The sequence below is a fragment of the Polypterus senegalus genome, chromosome 3 (genome assembly GCF_016835505.1).
Source record: "Polypterus senegalus isolate Bchr_013 chromosome 3, ASM1683550v1, whole genome shotgun sequence".
Lineage (NCBI taxonomy): Eukaryota > Metazoa > Chordata > Cladistia > Polypteriformes > Polypteridae > Polypterus > Polypterus senegalus.
Window position 1 is genome coordinate 257,197,370 of NC_053156.1, and position 19,076 is coordinate 257,216,445.

The 19,076-nt window shown below is 37.7% G+C and overlaps 1 long non-coding RNA gene across 1 annotated transcript in view; it reads right to left on the minus strand.

Annotated features, from left to right (window-relative positions):
- The window catches only part of LOC120526073, a 73,074-nt gene that overhangs the window by 10,655 nt on the left and 43,343 nt on the right, over window positions 1-19,076 (minus strand). Inside the window, exon 2 of the long non-coding RNA XR_005633074.1 lies at window positions 11,843-11,973. This is a non-coding gene — a long non-coding RNA (uncharacterized LOC120526073). The remainder of the gene's footprint in view (window positions 1-11,842; window positions 11,974-19,076) is intronic.

Here is a 19,076-nt window from a genome sequence, read left to right on the forward strand (position 1 = left end):
TCTATACTACCCTTCTGATAACTATGACTTTTTCTGCATTCTTGAGTCAAGAACTTGTTCACTTGTGAATGAATGGATTGCATAATTGTAGTAACTAAAGCCTTGCTGGGCTGAGGCCATAACTGCCACTTATTTTATATATTAGTTTACAATGGTTTTGCAAATATATTTTTAATTCCACATTAATAAACTGGATGGCTTGCTATTGAATCATTGACACCGCATATAAGCTTTGCAAAACTACCATTTTTTATTTGCTTTGTTCCCTCTATTAAAACTCTATTCATGATGAAAGAATTAATGTTTTTTGGTGTTGTCCCTCCCATTTCAACTCCACTGTGAAATTCTCTGAAGCCTAAATTTGATATTGTATAAATAATGTAAATAATATAAAATACTTCTGTGATTGTAGATATAGCTGTTTTTGAGTAATATGCAATGTTTGTGTTGATTCCCCATTATGCCACAATCGCCATCATTTCCACTGAATCACTGCCTTCACTTAACCTAAACGATATGCCAAAGTCATGACCACTGGCTGAATTGTTTTCATCTTGAAAATGCAGTAAATTACAAACATTAATGGAACATTTTGAAAGGCCCTGAAGTTTGTGAAATGTGTAGTACCATTTATAAAAATTCAACTCTAGACTTTAATTTTGGAGTAATGCTTTTTTTTTGTCTCCTCTCAATTACAGCCACTGTGTCCGACAAAATTTGAAACACCATTGGGCCTGGAGTTTAAGTTGGTTCAGGTTCAGCTTTACTTTACATGCAAAATTTTATTAAGATCAATTCAGACATTTTTGAATAACATACAGTTACCATTACAAACCTCCTTCCTATTGATAAAACATCATGTAGCCCACTGTATATTTTAAGTTGGACTAAAGGCTACTTATATGCAAAATTTCTTGGAAAAACAACTCAGCCGTTTTAACAGGATCAATCAAAGAAACAGGAAAGATGCAACCTGAAGGTGGAAGCGGGGTCCTTAGTATATAGAATGGATATGTAACATCAGATGAAGCCTAGAAATTCAAGACAGAGGGTATTACAAATATATCTATAGAGAGCAGATGTATGAAAGAGCTATTTTTACTATCAAAATTGCACACAGAATAGACTTTAGTATATTGTACTGTATAAGATACATTCTTTGAGCAGGATGTTTTTCTTACTGTTATGCTGCTGTATCAGAAATACTTGCCCACATATACTTTAAACCAACGAAGTGTTTTTGTGAACAAACAGGAGTAAGAATACATTAGCTCTCAGTGTTTTTCACCTCCTGTATTTATTTATTACAGTTTATTAGCTGCCTTATCATAAACACATTCAAATACTAATGATACCAAGTTAGTTGTTCTACGACTGGCTGCCTTTTTATTTGCACCTCACTGTTAACTGGCAACTGATAAATGAGAAACAATCACACCGACCGATGTAACATTAGGCAAAAACACTTCTGCACACCAAGAGTATAGCAGCACACTTTCGTGTATTTTGGATATTTAATTGGCTTCTAATTTAGAAATTGGTTGGAACAAAAATTGCAGCTATTCTACCCCTTCAGAATTTTATATCCTCACTGTTTTGATCTTATTAAACTAATAAATATCTGACTGCTTTCTGCAAAGAAATGTATCACAGTTACAGTATGCAAGGGTTAGTTGCTCTTGCCTTCAAGTACTCATCACTCCAAAATTCCCCGACTTGTCCATTAATTCTTTCTGTAAATATTCACTCCAAAATTCCCCGACTTGTCCATTAATTCTTTCTGTAAATATTCTATGAAATAACATATAGCAATTCTGCCCCTATCTAGTCTCTGTTGTTTAGTCACAAGCTCAAGTCACTACACTCCCATCTAAAACAAGCACTACACGAGAAAGCCTCTCAAAGCACTATACTTTCAGTATCGCTGGTTAGCCTTTCCCTGGGGCCCTAATAGGCACCATGGGGCTTGTGCCTTCTGGTGGTTTCACTCTGAAGTGCTCTTTTGTTCCTAATGTAAATAAATTGCCTTATTCTAACATTCTTCCAGATGCTCAGTTTGTCTCTTGGCTAATACATAATTTGAATTATTTTCCCTTTATTTATGTTTCAAACTACGAAAAAGAATACAGCAAAAAACAACAGGTGATGTTCACAGTTACTGTATTTGAAAGGTAGAAGTCTCCTGCTATGGAAGTTATTCATCTAAATGGGATTATCAATGTGAGAAAGATGATTTCAGTCTCTTAATTTGGGAGAGGAAATAGAAATTTACATTATAGTGTGCAGCACATAAAACCCCACAGTATATCTTTGCAATCTCTTACAATGACCCTATCAGCTTCGCTGCTTACACATTTTTAATGGGCCATGCTTCATAAGAAAAGGGTACATTATTGCTTTTTTCCCCTTCTACAGTACCTACTTAAATGGTTATGTGTGCTTAGGATTTAAATTATCTAGTTGTTTGGAGCCAGTGGGTCTCATTGTCAATTTTACAAGTAAGCTTGTGTGCTCTAACCCATATTTACTTCTAATAAAATGTCATAGTAAAAAATAACACATGAATAAAGTCTTCTTCTCCATGTCACTTCAGTCAGGCTTCTGTATTTGTGCTAATATTTCATTACAATCTATGTTTCACTGTATGTCTATATCTTGCTGTTTGCAAGCACAAAGCTGAGTTTGCTTCACTGTTTAAAGTGGAATATACACTGCATGATAAAAGCCCGGACACAGAAAGACACTGAAACAGCCAGAAGTCCAAAACACACATACGCTTATTTTCTTCTTTTCCTACAGCACCACACAATGCTCTAAATAACTATAATTAGCTCAAAATTCCTTATTTTCTTCTCTTTTCCTTCTCCTCTGCCACCCTCAGTCCTCCACTCACAAGCTCCATGTTCTTCCTCCCAACTCTGGCTCTCCAAATGGAGTGAGGCGGTCCCTTTTATGTTGCACCCAGAAGTGCTCTAGGTGCACCCTGATGAACTTCCTGCAGCACTTCCTGGTGTGGCAGAAGTGCTGCACGGGCACCTGGAAGCACTCCAAGTGCAATTGATTCCTCTTCCGGCAGCATTTCCTGCTGTGGCGAAAGTGCTGCCATCCAGGGCTCTGGGATCATCCAGTTGCCCCCCTGGTGGTGGCCACAGACCCCAACAGGGTTGAGCTTCCAAGCTCCCAATCCGTGGCCCTGATGTAATCCGGGGGGCTGCCCTCTTGCGTCCTGGAGAAGATAATGTCCCTCTCTTGGTCCTTCCCTGTTCCAAGCGTCCCGGTGGGGCCAGGTCCCTGGTTGTCTGCCACAACTGGAATTTCCTATTCACATGTTAGCTTGGGTGTGTGCGATATTAAGAAATTAATCGTTTTTAAGAACATATTCAAAGGCCAAACATTTTTATCCATTCAAATACCCATGTGTATACATCACAAACATTAGTTTACTAGGAATAACTCTTGTTACAAAAATTGCTGACTGACCTTTGCAAGATACAAATATTTTCAAGACACGGATTAAGATTCAAAAAGTAGTACTGTCCTCTACCCTACTTTATAACTTATTTACATGAAACAGGTTCTATCTCTTCTCGTTCTATTTATTCTTATTTACACTAAACAGATTCTAACCATGTTTTCCCACTCTAGTATTGTATTTGTATTTTAAAATAACAAATTTCTTTCCTTATACTCCTGGAATAAATCTAGTCACTGAACTTTCTCTACAGCTGTTATATGTTTTATTTTATGCAATGCATAGAATGCATGTAGAATTCTCCAGATGAGCTCTCACAAGTGCATTGTATAGTTTAAGAATAACCTTCCTTGACTTCTACTCAGCAGAATGTGCTCTCAAACCTAATATCTCTATTAGACTTCCTAATACAGTATCATCTCATAAAATATATTTCCAAATGCCAGAGTCCTCATTGTCCAATCATATCTAATTTTTTACTTCCTTTTTATAAAACTTTACATTTAGTTACATTAAATTTAATTTGCAAAACATCTGCTCAAATCGGAATTCTATCCACGTCTAACTGATCTTGCTGACTTTAGAAACATTATTTAGGTGTTACCTGCAAATATGGCCTGCCTTATTAAATTAAGATAAAGATTATTTATATAAAATTTAAAAGCGATTCCACCAAAATATCTGTGTGACTCCACTCATAGCAGTACTTAATCTGTAAAAAGTTCCTGTTTCCTGTACTATAACTCTTTGTGTTCTGTGTCTTAGGATATTTTGTGTCCTTCTACATATTGTGCTAAGAATTCTCATTTCTTTTAGACATCCACGATTCCACTGATTGATCCAGTGATTGCATATGGTGTTCCAGCTTTCCCCATAGTGTATCATTGTTTGAAAGAACATCATTTAGAAACAATATAGAAAAATTGCACACTTTTTAGGCCATGATGTCTCTGTTGGAAACATATGTCAACAGTTTAAGAGCTATAGTTTAAGTCTTTTAATAAATTAATATATTAAATCAACATCAAAATGACAATTTCCTGAGATATGTCATCTGTTTTGCTGCTTCCCACTCTGAAAAAAAATGGCTGTCCACCAACGTTTACCATCCAACCTGACAGAACTGGAGAGGATCTGCAAGGAGGAATGGCAGAGGATCCCCAAATCCAGGTGTGAAAAACTTGTTGCATCTTTCCCAAGAAGACTCATGGCTGTATTAGCTCAAAAGGGTGCTTCTACTAAATACTGAGCAAAGGGTCTGAATACTTAGGACCATGTGATATTTCAGTTTTTCTTTTTTAATAAATCTGCAACAATTTCAAAAATTCTTTTTTTTTGTCTGTCAATATGGGGTGCTGTGTGTACATTAATGAGGAAAAAAATAATTTAAATGATTTTAGCAAATGGCTGCAATATAACAAAGAGTGAAAAATTGAAGGGGGTCTGAATACTTTCTGTACCCACTATATATATATATATATATATATTGTGACAGATTAAAGGGTTTTCTCGCACCCTTGTACCCTCAGACCACACGTCAGACACCAGATAAAAGTCCAAATAATTATTTATTATAATAATTATGTGCACAAAGCACGCTCCTCTCCACAATTCTCCAGTAATAAATCACAAATACAATAAACCAATCCTCCACTCCCAGACGCTTAGCCACCCTGCCTCCCAACTCAGCTCGCCGTCTGGGAGCTCCCACAGTCCTTTTATATCCCCCGACCCGGAAGTGTTCCCAATCCAAAAGTCCACAAGTCCTTATTCCTTCCAGGTCAGGGTAAACAATGCTTTTTCTCACCCCGGAAGCCCATTGCTCTTCCTATGACGAACTTCGGGGTCATAGGGCACGAAGAACTCTTCGGTCCTCCCTGCAGCTCCCTCTCATGGCCCCCATGGCATCCAGCAGGGCAGTGCATAAAAACTCCATTGTCCATGATGCCCTGCTGGTCTTCTGGGGACCTCCATGCTGCAAGGAGGGCTCTACAAGTTTAACACAATTAGAATGTTTTTTCGCAATAGATGTGGTTTTATAATTTAGTCCAGTCCTTTTTTTATATGATACATAACACAAGAAATACTTCCAGCTAACAAAGACACAGAAAAAAAAATTACTTTTATGCTCAAAACATTGCATAAACTGTGAACAGGATGCCAGCAAGTGCAGGATATATTATATAAAATAAATTACAATTTAGCTAGTTGCATATGTAAAAATTATTAAACACTAGCAGAATACCCGCGCTTCGCAGCGGAGAAGTAGTGTGTTTTAATGAAGTCATGAAAAAGAAAAGCAAACATTTTAAAAATAACGTAAGATGATTGTTAATGTAATTGTTTTGTCATTGATATGAGTGTTGTTGTCATATCTATCTATTTATATTATATATATATATATATAGCAAAATACCTGCGATTGGCAGCGGAGAATTAAAAAGAAAAGGAAACATTTTAATAATAACGTAACATGATTGACAATGTAATTGTTTTGTCATTGTCATGAGTGTTGCTGGCATATATATATATATATATATATATATATATATATACTGTGAACTTGACCCCGGACACAGGCAGACAGACATCGCTTTGCTCACCACACACTCGTTTATTTATACTATTTACAGATTTTTCCGGCCAAGTCCCCAGTGCCTCTTGCACCGATGCAGCGATTCTAGGCCTTACAACGCCTCTGTCTCTCTTCCCAGGCCTTACAATGCCTCTTTTCTCTCTTTTCTCTCTTTTTCTCTGGCCGCCTCCAGTCCTCCCGCTAGCTCCGTCCTCTTCCACCCGACTTCCGCTCCAGACTGAAGGGAGGCGGCCCCTTATATAGTGCTCCCGGATGAGCACCAGGTGTTTCCGGCATCCACTCTTGGCCACGCCCAGCGTGGCGGAAGTGCCGGCTGTCCTCCCGCAGCTCTCCGTCGCCACAATAAGTCTTCCCCGGCACTTCCTGGTGTGGCGGAAGTGCCGGCTCCCGGGATAATTAGGCACCGGGGCGCCGCCTGGCGGTGGCCACGGGTCCCTACAGGGCTGGGCTTCAAAGCCCTGTACCCGAGGCCCCTGTCTAACCAGGACGGACGCCCCACTCGGTCTGGAGGAGGCACGCCCTCCTCCGGTCCTCTAAGGCGCCCCGGCCGGGCTCCACCCGGCCGAGGGCCACACGGGATGAACCGGCATCGGGGCGCCGCCTGGCGGTAACCACGGGCCCCTACAGGGTAGGGCTTCCATGCCCTCGACCCGTGGCTCCCAATAGAACCAGGACGGACGCCCCCTCGCGGTCTGGAGGAGGCACAAGTCCTCCTCACGCCCTCCTGCCCGGCCGGCTCCAGCCGGGGCCCAATACACACACACACAGACACATATATAAACATATATATACATATAAACATATATATAAATATATATATATACATCTATACACATATATATATACAGTTATATATATACATATACACACATACATATATATACATATACATATATACACATACTGTATATATACACACACACATATATACATACTGTATATACAACATATACATATCTACATATATACTGTATATACACATATATATACAAATCTACATATATATATCTACATATATATATTAGGTGGGACTCGATTAAAAAATTAATCCAATTAATTAGAGGCTGTGTAAGAATTAATCTTGATTAATCGTATGTAATCGACACGTAAATTTGCCCCAAATCGCAAATGTTTTTTTTTAATTTAAAACGGTTTTAGTGGGCGACAGAATCAAATAATAGACATGGACATGAATATTGTAAACTGAAGCTGTTTTAATTTCTGAAAAAAAAACAGAAACAAAAATATCATCCCTGGTTAAAATTGGGCAGACTTAAAAATAAAGTGGTAGTTTAAGTACTTTAAGTACATTTTCAGAATAGTATTGTCTTTAAATAATAATAACCAAAATTTCAACATAAAGTGCAGTTTTTCTTCTTAAAAAATAAGTCAGAAACATAAAAGGTAATTTGACCAGCTTATCTTTAAACTCTGAGTAACATTAGCCAAAATTATTTTGTACATTAGGCTAAAACAGTGTGATCATTGAACATTTTGTAATTAGATGTATTTAGAATTACTAACGGTCACGGAAGTCCAATGATCCCCAGTAAGAGCCACAAAGTCCGCTTTCTGTAATGCATCTAATTTTGCTTGCTTTTCAGTGTGCACAAAACCATGCTTTTATCAAGGCTTCGGGTAGTCGAAATGATCAGTCGTAGGAACGCGCTTTATTCCGACTCTAACATTTTTGTAGCTGTGATGTGTGCATCAGTGTAATGGATGTACCAGGAAATCATGCATTGACAAAAGTTCCCGTTTGCTTGGAATTGAAAGTGTGATTAAATGCGTTATTTTTTAACGCGTTATGGAGTACATGCATCGAAGCTTCTCAGCTGTGCTTGTGCTAAGAAAGGGAAAATTTTAAAAATAACGTAACATGATTCTGCGCTAACCTAATATTTTTTCATACGTCCCAAACCAAGGAGATGCGAAGGTAAAATGAATCGGGAGCGCGCGTACATAGTCAGTACACCCCCTCGAATCAACCTCAATGTCGGCGTTAGAGGCTTAAGACTCTACAATTAGCCACAGCGTGTGGCTTGTCTATGCTAAAGTATGTATTGTAGATCGGGTATATATATACATTTATATATATACCCGTACGCAGTGGAGAAGTAGAAGTTATGAAAAGAAAAGGGAACATTTTAAAAATAACGTAACATGATTGTCAATATACAGTAATTGTTTTGTGAGTGTTATTGAATGTTGCTGTCATCAAGGATTTGATTATCATTATTTCTTTCAATCAGGCTCGTATTTGTAGGATGTGTTCAAGTTACATTCCGTGTTTGTCAATCGTTGTAAAGATAAGAGGTTTCATTCATCGATTAGTTCCTTACTGCATCAATAAACAGCTCGTCTTCCTTTTATCTGTGATGTGACAAACTGCATGCACGGGTTTTTTTACACTGTCTTCCTTTAGCAGGACATTCACTTTTTCCACCGTGTGCTTTGTTTCCAGTAGCTGCACTTATGAATATGATTGTATGTATAAGACGCTTATATTTTTTGCTGCCTTCTCAATTGTGTAATTCGGTTTTGTTCAGCACTCTTTGGAACTGTTGCTTTTGTCTGCGCATTGCGCCAGTTCACGTGAGCCGCTTGGTGTTCTTGCATCGAAGGTTCCCAGCTGTACTGGTGCCATCTCGTAATGTCAGCTAAGACCCGCACTTAAAAGTTTCTCTCGCAGTTTCAATGAGTTTGTGCCAAACACCACCCTGACCATCTCATCTTCCTCTGCATAAGCACAGTCCTTCACCCGTGAACATTTACCGGCAGTGTTTCTATTGGATTGCCGCTGATGGACGGCCTTATATGGGCAGGCACTAAATTACAAACGCTAGTGGCAGCCTGTCTATGAACTTAATTTAATATAAACTTACGGTTCACGCCGTGCTTTGTTTCCGCAGTAGCTGTACTTATGAATATGCTTGTATGCATCATTTGCTTCATAATGTTTTTCTGCCTTCTCAATTGTGAAATGGCGTTTTGTGCTGATCGCTGTTTGGAGTTCTTCCTTGTTCTCTACGTACTTACGTAGGAGGCGTGATGATGTCACACGAAACTCCGCCCCCCACGGCCATCTCCAACTCAAGACTCCATTACATTATATGGGGAAAAATAGCTTCCAGTTATGACCCTTATGCGTAGAATTTCGAAATGAAACCTGCCCAACTTTTGTAAGTAAGCTGTAAGGAATAAGCCTGCCAAATTTCAGCTTTCTACCTACACGGGAAGTTGGAGAATTAGTGATGAGTCAGTCAGTGAGTGAGTGAGGGCTTTGCCTTTTATTAGTATAGATTATCCTTGGGGAATCAGCATGTAATCTGCAAAGCTTACTGTACTTGAATGCTAAAGAACAGCAGTCATATCCACCTTCATAAGTAGTTCACCTCTCTATTTCAGATGGTTAAAAGTCCAGTGAAAGCATTAAATGTTTGGGCATCTTTTGCATATCACTTTAAAATATTGGAAAACAAATGTATTTATTATTTTGAATATTTAAACCTTCCACTCTAATGGTTGTAGAGATCAAGTCAACATCTGGGGTACACACAGTATTTCTTTCCCAAACACAACATTGTCAGTGATGTATGGGCATCTTATTACCAGTATCTGCAGGACTGGGGGCAGTTTCTTATCATAACTTGTGGAAACCCCACTGAATGCCCACTTGCTATATCCAAGATTGCACACAAGTAAAAGTTTTGGATTGCACCGTTTCAGAATCTGAAACATTCCAATTTCCATTAAACATCTGGCCCAAGTATTTTGCCTAAGGTGACTGGAGATAAGTAGTTCTTTTATGAACCTGTCATCGTGTACATTACAAAAATAATATCAAAATATAAAAATCAAGATACTAGACACATAATATTGGTTATATCTCACAATATACTTTTGTTGCTTCCACAGAGAATACTAGCATGTTCAAGAAATATGACCTTTCCTATCTATGTTGACTGTTCAGTAATATACTCCTGTTTGACAGGTGATGTATCAACCAAAATTCAAATCAGAAAAATCATTAATCAAACATCAAACAATTGGATGATATTTCAGGGCATCTTAAATCAGAGCTAAAACCAGAAACAGGATCAGAGACCTGCCGTGGTTAGAAGCAGATATCAAAGGCTTATTTTTTGAAGCTCAATAAAAGGCAAAGCTGGATGTCCAGACAAAAACTATTGCCAAGAATGAATAGCAGGTAAACTGGACAATAAATGAAAAAGTCTCCACAACACAGAAATTGACTGCTGCAGGAGAATAAACAGACAGAGTGAAAGAAAGAATGGCAGCAGGCACTTACAGTATGTGGGACTGGCCATAGAATGCAAGACAATGGATGCGGTTACCTGCTGTACAGATAAAACTGTTGGTGGGTTGTCTTCTCCAGTTGTACAGGCAAACAACAACAAGGATCACATGAAACATGACACTGTGCAAATGGACTGGTAAGTGACAAAAACTATAAAAACAACTTAAAAAATGTATGTATGTATATCATAACATTTAGGTGCATATGGAGACTCCATTAACTGATTTGAAAGAATTTTATATGCTTTTACTTACACCTCTAAAGAGTCAGTTATCACATTTTTCTTTATTGGCTATTTTTGTAATGAATCATTAAAATAACATGAACAATATAATTACAAGAATTAGAAGACTACATTTAAAGCATGCTTTTTAATAGTACTTTACAATGTCATGAAGTTAAAAATGGAGCACAAACAGGTTTGCAGTGACTTAATAGTTTTCACAGAAGGCAGATTTCTATTAAATTGATGTAAAATTGGCAATGTTTGATGTCCTATTGTTAGCTGTTGGTTGTGGAGGGCCAGTAACTAATTAAAGTTCAAATTTCTTACACATAACATTTCTGAAAGAAATAACCCGATTGAGATTTAAAATCTTTCTTGAAGTCCCCAGCTAAAATTATTGGCTGCTTTGGAGAATGATGGAGAACAGGTCTGGAGCTTTGCTGATAAATCACAGAGTTATTATCATTATAATGTGCAAATAACACAGCCATGAAGTTGTTTTTAGTGTAATGTAAATACTGAGAATATATTTGTTCACTCTATGATTACAGAGTGATGCTTATGAAAATCTTTTCCTCTTACATTCATTTTTAGACATGTGATTTCTTTTTTGCTTGGTTAACTTACATCATGTGGTGGGTGCGGCAACATACTATCAGCACATGCTCCCGGCCTCTCTCTCTAACTTACCTCAAGCAGCAGGAAAAATCAACTGCTGTACCAAAGGTGTGGCTTCTGAACGTCCTCCTAAGGGTTTGAGTAACTTATATTGGGATCAGTTTTACCAAGTGGATTAAATAGCAATTGAGAGGAAAATGTCACTCTGCTAGGTAACTAACAAAAACACAGAAAGGCTGTAACCTACCCTGTAGAGGGAAATCAGACAAAGAGGAAAGAGAATAAACTGCCAAATGTAATGAATTTGGTCTCTGTCTATCTAAGATTCAGTCTATTTCATTTTTCTTCTGTTTACATTAGGTTCTTTTGTTCATTGTTAGACAAGTGGTACAATGGTCATATGATGGTTTATGTCATTATTTTCTACATACTTAAATGCTGCCATAAATCTTTTAGCATTTTAACTTTAATTTTTTTATACAGTTTCCTTAAATTAGAACAAGATTAAAAGGTGTTCAAAAGCAAATTCTTAGCAATGGTTGCATAAATAGATAGACAGATAGATAGCTTAAACTTTTTTGTCCCCTTTGTCCTAAATGACAAATTTACCTTTTTATAGAAGCTCTGCCGGTTTGGGAGGTATGTATTAAAAGATGCTGCCAGTTTCTTCCCTTTTGAATTCTTTCGGAGTGTCGTGTGGGTATCTTTGTGACTGTTGTCCAGACCTGGGACTGAGACATCTAAAAAGGAAAAACACTTATGTCAGAATGCTGTTCATTGACTATAGACGGCCTTTGACACCATTGTGCCCTCCAGCCTGTTTTCACTTCTGAAGGTGCTACCGGAGCCTCACCATTCACTCCACCCATTTCAGGGACAACTTCTTCCCCCCCGGCCCTAAGGTCAGTGAACTCGAAGCAGCCTGATCCAATCAGCTGTACACTGTGTACTATATCACCTGCTGGTTTATTTATAATTGTACTGTATGTTACTTTTCCCCCACTTATTTACTGTATTTATTTATCTTACTACTCTTATTTACATTATTTATTTATATATCATCTCAACAGTGGCACAAGAATTTCACTATGATCTGCTAATCTCTAATTTGAGATCTCACACAATATGTATTACATAGTACTTGAGCTCTACTGTGAAGAAGTCCATCCATCCATCATCCAACCCACTATATCCTAACTACAGGGTCACGGGGGTCTGCTGGACCCAATCCCAGCCAACACAGGGCGCAAGGCAGGAAACAAACCCCTGGCAGGGCGCCAGCCCACCGCAGTACTGTGAAGTTTGCATTGCAATAATAAATTCTTTACAAATATCCTCCCACTGACTAGGTATTTTATAGGTGACTGCTGGATTTAATTTGATTATTAGGAAAAGCTAGGTGCATAACAAATTATATATGAAGTATCACCTCTTTTATATTATCCATAATTGAGAAAATTGTTTATAGCATTATCAGATTAACACCCCCACAGGCCCCAGGGTGTCACATGCATAGATTTACACTCTATGTATATCACATAAAAAATACAATGAGCTGGATGTAGTTTCTCATTTAAGCCAATGGTCAATCAAACAGTAGATCAAGAGGCACCAATATAATGTTTAAATAACCTATATGTGTGTTGTATGCAAAGGCACAAAGTACCACTGAAGCAGAACAATGTCGATGCTATTAAGAGAGAGCAAGATTTTAGAAATTTCATGACTGTAGCTGCAACACATCTACTTTTATGCCCTGAGTGGAATTTCCAGGGCATAATCAACAGGTCAGTTGGAGACAGCAGATGAAATACGAAGTGATTCTGGTCTTTCTATCTGGAGTTCTTTCATTTCAGCAGGAGTAATATCAACATTTTAAAACCCTGTTGCAGCTACAGTCGAATAATATTGCTTAATACTAAATGCAGTAACATGCAAAATAAAATAAAGGTTACCTTATGATTGCTACAGGCTCTACTAATAGTAAACCAAAATTAATCAATAGTACTGAAACATTTACCTTAACAAAGATTGGCTTGGGTGATGTGCGTGCATGTGCATTATCCACACGTATAATGCAGTGCATAGACTTTACAATAAAACATGGGGTACGGACAAAAACAAAAATGTGCATACAAACAAAAAAATCTAGATTCATAAATCTGTGCATATGCCAATTTCCACATTCTTCCGCTACCTAAATCCTGGTCAGCATGAAATGTAACGCACGTGCACACGTCTGCCACCCACCTGGACTCCTCCCAGAATTACTCCTCTTTAAATATGCAAATCAATATAAATAGCATCTTAAGTTCAGCATTATGTGAAAGGACAATGGCAAAAGAATGGAGATAAAAGAAGAATTTCAGCAAATACCAAGTGGAGGCAAGGAAAAATGTACTATTTGTTGGTTTAAGCAATGTTATAGACAACAAAATAAAGTCAATCGAGTGACATCGACTGGCAGAGAAACTGGAAAGTTCAAGTTCAGAAAGTCACACAGTGCCCAAAATAAAAAAAGAAGCGGTCAGCTATCCAAGTTGGCGTGAACAGGTGAGTCGTAGCCCACTGTATGAGTGTCATATGGAAGCCAATAGGGTACAGAGAAAAGAAAAAAACAGGGACACGGTGGAGAAAAAAGATTGAAATTTCCACTTTAATGACATAGTTTATTTTGTCATTAAAATAAAGTATCATAAACTTCATCTTAAAATCGTTTACTAGTTTCTCAAATCCCATCGTAACTACACTAGTATGTTAAATGCTTCGTATTCTACGTGTTCTTCTATGTGCTGTATGTGTGTGAATCACTACGTGCGTCTTAAACGGGCTTTTTCTTACACTGACAGGACACAGAATACATTACATTCAGGATATTACAACTCTCTGAATAATTTAAATATTAAGATGTACAGTGAACCCTCGTTTATCACGGTTAATCCGTTCCAGACTCTATCGTGATAAATGAATTTTCACGAAGTAGGATTCTTTATTTATAAATCGAATATTTTCGCAGTTAAGAGTATAGAAAACCTGTTTACGACCTTCTAAATACGTTTTTTAACATTATTAGAGCCCTATAGACATCAAATAACACCCTTTAGTCACCATTACACTCGTATTACCCAATATATTAAACAAAATAAGAGAAAATAAGACATATTAGACGTTACAAATATCATACTAGGCGCACTAGCCTTTTAAGGCGACCGACTTTTATCCTCAATTTTTGTGCGCTCCATGTGTACATCAGGCATGTAAGTGTAGGGAATGAGAACATCAAAGTGCCCATTCATAACATCTCCCGAAAACCTAAGTTTTTTTTTTATCCCTTCAAGTGCCTGTCCAAGGTCGTACAATGTCAGCCCGAATCTGTACCGCTAAAGACGGAGTTTCATGCACTAAATAAGCTATAGATGAGAATAAGCAAGCACCATCTCCCCTAATATTTACTACACGGTGAGGCATTTGTACTCCATCAACATTAATTATTTCCAGAGACATAATTTTGTCTATTTTTCCAGCGCATCGCGCACAAAAGCAAGGGAACGATGAGAGCACCAGAACTCTGCACACATCGCTTCGCTTCTTACCGACTTTTATCCTCAATTTTTGTGCGCTCCATGTGTACTTCAGCCATGTAAGTGTAGGGAATGAGAACATCAAAGTGCCCATTCATAACATCTCCCGAAAACCTATGTTTTTTTTTATCCCCTCAAGTGCCTGTCCAAAGTCGTACAATGTCAGCCCGAATCTGTACCGCTAAAGACGGAGTTTCATGCACTAAATAAGCTATAGATGAGAATAAGCAAGCACCATCTCCCCTGATATTTACTACGCGGTGAGGCATTTGTACTCCATCAACATTAATTATTTCCAGAGACATAATTTTGTCTATTTTTCCAGCGCATCGCGCACAAAAGCAATGGAACGATGAGAGCAGCAGAACTCTGCTCACATCGCGTCGCTTCATACCTCAAGCCGCAAGTAGTAAGTTTGTAATAAGCGGAATACCACTACGCTTTGCACTCACAGGACGGCAATCCCGAACGCTTTTATATAGTAGATTATTGTACTGTACATTTAATTGCACACAACCACTAACCTATTAAGGCACAACCTCAGTAGGAGAGTCTTCAGAGGTAGTGCAGTATCTTCAGCAGGTGCGTTGTTGTCTTCAGTGAAGTAGTACTAGGAGTAGGAAGTGGGTGTCTGGGTGTGCGACTGAAGAACATCTTGATAGGCAGTTGCTGGCGCTGTCTTTTCATATGCGTGAGGAGGCTTTTGTAGGGTATTGCCATCTTTAATCATATCCAAGAGTTTCACCTTCTCCTGGATAGTAAGCATCTTCCTCCAGCGCTTAGTTTTATTGTCAGAAGGCTTAGAAAAAGCAGCATGTTTAGGAGCCATCGTAGGGCTTAGATAAAAGTTCTCAGAAAGCGCATGCGTAGTGACGTAAGCGTGTATGAGAAAAAAATCGCAATAGAGTGAAGCCACGAAAGTCAAAGCGTGATATAGCGAGGGATCACTGTATACTTGATATACTTTTCATGACGATAGGAATTAATGTATGAAACATGGGGGCACGGTGGCAGCAATGAGCTGGCGCCCAGTCCAGAGATTGCTCCTGCCTCCCACAAGATGTTTGCTGCGCCATGTGTGACCCTTGATAAAATAATTTATTGCAGCAGTACTGTCTCTTTCAAATTAACTAACCCCCATTCCTGTCATTCCTTTTCTTTCTCCAAGTAACCAATCGCCACACAATCAGCTCTGTAATAGATGTTAAGCAATCTGTAAGCTTAGAACGGCGATTCTTCAAAACATTTAAGGGATATTGAAATATCTTCACAGTACATGTTTAAGTATTCCATCCATCTATCCATCGAGGGTCATGCCAGTCCTAGCAAGCATACAGCACGAGGTAAGAACAATCCCTGAATGGGGCGTCAGTTCATCACTACCACTGTACGTTGTGTCCACACATTTAATTATTAACAGTATACATTATTTAAATGGAGATAAAAATGTATCTGTATAATGTAATACATATACTTTACTGCATTTCATCTAAAAAAAGATCTCAAGAGATCCAAGAAGATACAGCTTGGAAATATAAATTGAATTCCTTTATTGCTATTTTATGGTAAAATGAGATTCAATATGCAAATCCTCCATAAAATTATTTTCCTATAAAATGGTAAAATAATAATAATAATAATACAATAACAAAACAATGGAAAATATACAATATGAAAGCATAAGTGGCTCAGGTTGTGCAACATTACAACTATAATGCAAGTTTACATAGAGGTAATTGTACTTATAAGTACAAACAGTTCAACCAGGAGCACTTGATGGACTGATTGAGTGCATATATAGCTCTTGGGATGAAACTGTTTCTGAACCTCGAGGTCCGTACAGAAATGGCTCGAAAAACGTTTGCCAAATGGTATAAGTTCAAATAGACTGTAAGCATGGCTGAGGCAGCGTTTTCTAGAAGCTGTATCCTGATAATTCTCTCCGCTCTTGACACAACTGCCGTATAGCTTTCCGATCAGCTGCTGTATAGTTGTGATTCCACACTCAGATACAGTGGGTTAAAATACTCTGAGTGGTGCATCGAGAGTAACAATGCTAAAGCAGCTGTGGTATTTAGAATAGTTTGGCAACTCCGTGAACCATTATATGGTCAAAGGTTGATTACAATCAGATGCATTAAAGTAAAAAACAATATGCGGTTAATTTCAGTGTATTTGATTAAGCCACATCAGGGATGTGAATCTGAAAAATAAAGGGAAACCACATGGGAACAGCAGCACTGCTTTGACCCTGGGTGTACTCAGGTCACCCTGATGGCACTTCCTATTAGTTTCAGAGGTACAATTATGCCTCAAATACAATTCTACTAATGTTTAAATTTTGTTGTCATTACTTTCTATATACTTTCCGACAGTTTATTTTTTATTAAGTTTACATAAGAACATACTTTTTCCCTGTGCTCTGTCTCTGTCTCTTTAAATTGAGAGAAATGAACAGCAGCAAGACATTAACTGAATGAGGTTGAGAAGTTAATTGCAAGCGGTCCACCATTAATGGGCATTCAGATAGCCAGCTGAGCTAACCGAGGAGAAACACAAAACAACAACAACGAGTCTAGCTGCATATTAGTTACACTTGGTATTGATATTGTTCGGCCATTCACTGCAATAGCACTTAGGGTCAATTCACAATTAAAGCGTTTTTCAAGCAATTTTGTGCTAGATCAGAATACTCCTGAACTGCTTAATCCAAAAAAAAAGATAAAAATAAAAATTGAGTAGTAAAACTAAATACAGAGGAGAAACTTACATAGAAACCATGATTGGGAACCAAAGAACATTGACAAAGCAAATGCCAATGTGATCTGTCTAAGGCAGCAGCTACCTCTTGGGTAATTCCTGATTGAACACTTAACTACGCTAAACAATTAACTTTAAATCAAGGAACCAGTGCAAAACTGTTATGGTCTGCCTACATTTAACATTTTTTGTAATGTTCTTGTTCTAGATTTTCTGTCTCTCTTTAGGTATTTGTAGGGCACTGAACTGGAATTTTATATCAGGATTTTACTTTTGACTTCATTTTAAATATTTTCGTGTTTCAATGCTATTTTGGCTTTCTGTGGCCGTCGCCATGTTGTGAACGGTTGCCTTGCACCAACTTTTGCTTAGAGAGGTGTGGCCTTAAAGTGGCACCACTTGACATCATCAGTGCAAACATATAAAGCTGGGTGTTAAGCACAACAGTTTGTCCAAGATTGTGGATATATTCAAAGCCTCTAGTACTTGTCTATTGTTATTTTGGAAATTCTGGTTAGTGATTCTCTGCTTTGTATTCTGACTCAATTTAGGTTTAGTGATTTGTTTTTATTACTAGATTTTTAACATGCCAATTACGATTTTTGTGTTTTTTTATTGACTATGGTTCATCTCCTTGGTCTGATGTATAGAAATTGGGCTAATTCTTTTTTTTTATTTTAATTTTATCTGATTTTATTGCAAAATTTCCATATAGATAGATCAATTTTTACAAAAAATAGGATTGAAAACAAATCAACCCAACCCCCAACCCTGAGAAAGAGAGCATGGCTAACAGATTAAAGCTTAAAGCTGGTCAAAATACATAAATTGATGAGTTTAATAGGCGGATAAAAAAAAGAAATGCGAAGACAATTATTTCCTCAGTACTTTAAAAGCTTATGCTAAAATATTATTGATTAGATCCTGCCAAGTTTTGAAAAATTTCTGCATAGATCCTGTAACTGAGAATTACATTTTTTCCAATTGCAAAGAGTATAAAATATAATTTAACCAATGACTTAAAAGAGGAGAGTTAGGATTCTTCCAGTTTAGCAAAATAAGTCTACGTGGCAATAGTGTAGTAAAGGCAATCAAACTTTGTTTGTCCTTCTCCGCTTTAAGCCCATCTGGAAGAACACCAAACACAGCTGTTAATGGGTTGGGAGGGATTTATTTCTATTGCTGACCAAACCTGTGTATGTTCATCTATTTGTGTCCAGGTTTTTATAGCTTGTATGTTTGCTGCCCGGTAATAATACTGAAAGTTGGGTAGAGCCATGCCACCTTCTGCCTTAGGTCTTTGAAGGGTCACTCTATGGATACGTGAATGTTTTGAGTTCCAAATAAATGAGGTTAGGGCTGAACCTAATTACTTAAAAATGATTTATTGATGTATATTAGAATGTTTTAAAATAAAAAGAGAATCTTAGGAAGGATATTCATCTTAACAATATTAATTCTTCCAGCTAAAGCGAGATGAAGTGTTGACCATCTATGCAAGT